Consider the following 5548-nt stretch of genomic DNA (forward strand, 5'->3'; position numbering starts at 1 on the left):
CAGAAGGGTAAGTTTTATGAAATATCTTAAAGGAGGAGAGAGGAAGGAGGATGGGTTTCAGGGTGAATTACAGACTTTAGGCCTGAGGCAGCTGTATATAGAGGAACCTTAATTATCCGAACGAGTATTTTGTTCAGATAACTGAATGTTCGGATAACTGAATGTTCGGATAACTGAATGCCCGCTAACACAGTTTAGCCAAGCTTCGGGACCTTACGGAAAAACCAAAATTTGGATAATCTAATGCTGGATAATGGTGGTGAGATTAAAGTCAAGGATGTGCAGGGGGTGAGCAATGGTTGTAGTTCAAAAACATGTCACTGGCCGTGCTGTACTTCGGGATGACATGAGTTTTTAAAAGGCACAATGCAAATGCACTTACTTCTTTTATTTTATAACAGTTTTGACAAAAGGGGTTAATACCGAATTTGATTGTTGCATGTGCTACTTTTTTCATAAATCTAACAAGAACATTTATTGAAATGTGGGATTATGGTTTAATTCTGGAGCATTCAGCTGTACAATAAGGCAGACAGATGGTGATCCTATTTCCTTTCCAACGCAGAGCCAGATGGGATCTCTGAGCTATGGGCTACTGAACCCAACAAATTAATGGTTTGAACCGTGAACAACAACATTAGGGGAAAAAAAAGTGTTTTGAAAACCTGGCATGGTATTATAGAAGCATAGAATTTTACAGGATGGAAGAAATATTTTGCAACTGTGCAATTTAAGCACAAGAATTCATTTCTAGGGGACTACAAGTATACAGCAGAGAATGTTAAAATTAAAACTCAAAATATAGCATCTTGGAGTACTGTGCACAATCCTGATCTCCATGTTACAAAAAGTACAAAAATATTTTCAAAGATGATACTAAAACTATGACATTATAACTAACAGGAGAATCTTTCTCAAGGAGATTGTGAGGAGATAAATGTTCATTTTTAAAAATTATAACATTTAGACATAGACGTGCATCGAGACCTAGAGGCCATTAATATGAAAGTGTCTTTAATAAATCCAGTAAGGAACTGAGTACAACTTACTTTACCCAGAGATGGTAAGAGCTTGGAACTTACCATAAGGCATGATTGAGGTGAACAGTGTGTTGCTTTTAAAGGGAAATTAAAACTGCATGAAGGAGATGAGTAAGATAGCAGAGAGATGAGAAGAGATGGAGTGGGAAGAGATGTGAGTGGAACATAAGTGCCATCATAGTTCGGCTGAATGGCTTCTTTCTATGCTGCAACTAGATGTGGTGGAACTTTACCACCAGCTAAAACTAAACCCATGCTTATAGCTCCAGTATTGCCTTGCAGTATGCCTTCACTGAAGAAAGGGGAAAGGGACAGGCAACCTGGGAAGTTTGGGAACTCTGATACTTTAGCACATGTGGCCCTGATTGTGATGCTAGTGCTTTGTCCAGTACTCCATTCCTCTACGATATCCCCTTGCACCTTTACATTGTTCTTTTTAAAATAATAATGGATTTACTTTTTGTAACATATTCTGCACTGTCCTTTGTTTCCATAAAAGCATTCTAGGACTTTACATAACTTTTTTATAACCCTCTACATCACAAGAAATCTGTTAGCCTCTTTCAAACTCTCTCACATGGTGGAATTAATTTTCTCAGTGCACTTGGAGTGTATATTTGATGAGAGTAGCACAGTACAGTAGCAGAACATCTAACAGTATCACCATTAGCCAGGCTTGTCCCTGCACCCTTCTGCTCAAATACCTTTCTAGAGTCAAAGGGATCGACAGCACAGAAAAAGCCTTCAGGAGCATTGTGTCTGTGCCAGTCAAAAACAACCACCTGACATATTCAAATCTCATATTCCATAGAACTAAGCACATAGCCTTTTATGCTTTTGGCTTCGCAAGTGCACATCTCAATACTTCTTCAATGTTATGGAGGTTTCTGCCTCGACCACCCTTATAGGAAGTGAATTCCAGATTCCCACCACCCTCTGGATGAAAAAATATTTTCCTCACATTTCTTTGAAACTTTGTGCCCCTTCACTTAAATCCATGCCCATTTTCATTGGTCCCCTCCATCAAACAGAAACACTTCTCCTTATCCACCTGATCTATGTCGCAATCATATCCCCTCTCAATCCCTTCTGTTCTAAGGAAAACAAGCGCAGTCTGACCAATCTGCCTTCATAAATTAAATACTCTAGCCCAGACAACATTCTGGTAAAATCATCTTTGTGACCTCTCCAGTGCTATTACATCCCTCTGCTAATCGGGATTCCAGAACTGCCAAGCTGTCTGTAAAGTTGCTGAAATTGTGAACGATCAAAGGTGCAGCAAAGGTTCCAATGCTATTTTTGCAAAGCTCAGGACAGAGCAACGAGAAATTCTGTATTCATCGCATTTAACCATGCAAATGCTCCACATCTGATGTGGCTTGTACCACTTACGTATAAATAACAGTTAGTGCTATTAGCGTGACTGTAATTTTGATAGAAAAGTTCCATTATGCATTTTCCTTTTGTTTAAAACAATCACATTTTCAGGAAAGCAGAGCTATACCCAGGGGATTTTCCACTGTGGTCAGGTGCATTATGACTGCTGAATATCTGTGCCACCAATCAGAACACTTTGAAAAATAATGCCAATAAGGTACTCATTACCAGTGTAATTGAAATGCAATGTTTAAAATGTATAACACAGTGACCTCCGAGAATCCAGGAATAGAAGAACTCAGCATGAATTGAAGCTTCCAGCTATTCCATCACATTCATCAATAAATGCAGTCGTCCAAAAGCTTTACAAAATATCCCCAGTGTATCTGCTTATCTTTGCAGATGATGATAAAATTAAAGCAGCAAACTGGGAGATAGTAGCCTGGGATACCGGGATAGGATCCCAGGGATGCTAAAACCTAAGGCTTCCTGTCCACTCAATTCACATTGGTAAACAGGTTCCACTGGAAGGATGCTCAGTGACCAATTAACCTCATTGACAAAAAATAGTCCAGGATGGAGCTAAGGAGAATTTTACTTTGGACTGTGGATTGGGATCTGAATTGTACAGTCAGAAAAGGTGGTGGAAGTAGATTCATTAGTAACTTTAAAAAAAAATTGACCTGAGTTTATTTGCAGCATTTCACAATCACGGGTGGCCCCTGAAACACTACACAGTCAATGAAGTATTTTTGAAGAGTAGTCACTGGTAGAATACTATCAAAAGAAATTGGATAGATACTTGGAAAAGTATGTATAGATAAAATATGTGGGGATATGAAGAAAAGAGCATAGAGAGGGAGATGAATCGAAAAGCTCTCTCTCGAAGAACCCGTGCAGTCATGCTATGCTGAATGGCTTCTTTTAGCTCAGTACCTTTCAAAAGGTCAGCTAAAAGACAACAGCTTGTACTTTCCATAAATTTGTCGTACCATTGCAGTATCAGCATTCATAACAAAGCCCATGTGGTTTTTATAACATTTACTTTCCTAGTCAAGCTTAGAGATCTAGCCATCTGTTCCACTTAGCACTGAAAGATAATTGACAGCTGCCAGCTGAGTCAAAAGACTTCAACCCCAAGTATTTAGATCTGCAAAATGCAAACATCATAGACTTGGAGAAATTTGTTCTGGTCACACACAATTCTTTGGATTGAAAATTAAGGCTTGCACAAAGGACCAGTTTCCAACAGTTTTGCACATTTGAAATTCCTTAGGATTGTGCCAGCTGCCATTGCAAAGATGTCCCCCTGCTATTTCCCCATTGCCCTGCATTTTCTTTTCCTTTTCCCCTTTCCCTCTTGAAAGTTGCAATCGAATTTACTTCTACCACACCTTCAGGCAATGTGTTCCAGTTCATAACAACTCATTGTGTTAAATAAAATCACCCGTTATCAGTTTCTTTGAACCTGTGTCCTTTGTTTATGACCCACCTGCTTTCTTATTTACCCATACCAAAACCCTTCATGATTTCAAACACCTTTATTCAATCTCACCTAAGTCTTCCTTGCATAGAGTGGAGCAACCCAAACTTGATTCAACACACATTCCCCCACCTCAAAGACTTTTTGATTATATCCATCACTTACCTCCAGTTCTGCTCGTTTCTTGAATTCCAACAGCTTCCCCTTGGTTTTTGCACACCAGGTGGGATTATGCAAATTTAACAAGATGTGTGAATCAAGTTAATGTGCTTGCTTCCTGTTAATTACTGTAGAAAAGCAACAAATGGTATCCTCACTGGCTTTGAATGCTGACATCTATTCCATTGACTGATTAGACCCGGGTGAATTTTGGGAGCGAATCCTGTCGAGTGTTGCATTAACACAAACAATCAAATTTATTAACTCACAGCAAGAGATGTGCATGGGTTCTGAAGCCAAGGGGAAATTTGTGGCAAAACGCCAGACACTAGGTAAGTAGTCTTTTGTTCAAAGACCACAGTGAGTTGTTATGAAATAAAAACAAAGTGCTGGAGAAAATCAGCAGGTCTGGCGTTACCTGTGGATAGAGAATCAGAATTAATGTTTCAAGTCCAGTATGAATCTTCTTCAGACTTGAGTTGCTCCAATCTTGAATGCTCAGCTTCCAAGGGTAGCCGAGGTCATTTCAAAAATGCATTTCAAATTGGTTGAATGAACAAAGAACAAAGAAAATTTACAGCCCAGGTACATGCCCTTTGGCCCTCCAAGCCTGAGCCGATCCAAATGTACCATCTATATCTGTCGGTAAATTCCTAAGCATCTGTATCCCTCTGCTCCCCACCTACTCATGCACATGCCCAGAAGCATCTTAAATAAATCTACCATGCTTGCCTCTACCACCTCTGCTGGCAACGCATTCCAAATGCCCACCACCCTCTGTGTGAAGTACTTACTGCATGTATCCCCCTTAAACTTTCCACCTCTCACCTTGACAGCGTAACGTCTCGTTATTGAATCCTTCACCCTGGGTAAAAGCTTGTCTCTATCCACTCTGCCTATACCCTTCATGAATTTGTAAACCTCAATCAGGTCCCCCCTCAATCTCCTTTTATCTAATGAAAATAAACCTAACCTACTCAACCTTTCTTCATAGCTAGCACCTCCCATATCAGGCAACATTCTCGTAAACCTTCTCTACACCCTCTCCAAAGCGTCCACATCCTTTTGGTAATGTGGCGACCAGAACTGTACACAGTATTCTAAATGTGGCCGAACCAATGTCTTGTACAATTTTAACATGACTTGCCAGCTCTTATACTCAATACCACGTCCAATGAAGGCAAGCATACTATATGCCTTCTTGACCACTCTATCCACCTGTGCAGCAACCTTCAGGCTACAATGGACCTGCACTCCCAGATCTCTCTGCCCATCAACATTTCCCAAGGCTCTTCCGTTCATTGTATAATTTGCTCTAGAATTAGTCTTGCCTGAATGCATCACCTCACATTTTTCTGGATTGAAAACCATCTGCCACTTTTCTGCCCAACTCTCCAAACTATCTATGTCCTCCTATATTCTCTGACAGTCCCTTATGCTTTCTGCTACTCCACCAATCTTTGTGTCATCTGCAAACTTGCTGATCATA

This window comes from Chiloscyllium plagiosum, chromosome 16 (genome assembly GCF_004010195.1).
Source record: "Chiloscyllium plagiosum isolate BGI_BamShark_2017 chromosome 16, ASM401019v2, whole genome shotgun sequence".
Taxonomy (NCBI): domain Eukaryota; kingdom Metazoa; phylum Chordata; class Chondrichthyes; order Orectolobiformes; family Hemiscylliidae; genus Chiloscyllium; species Chiloscyllium plagiosum.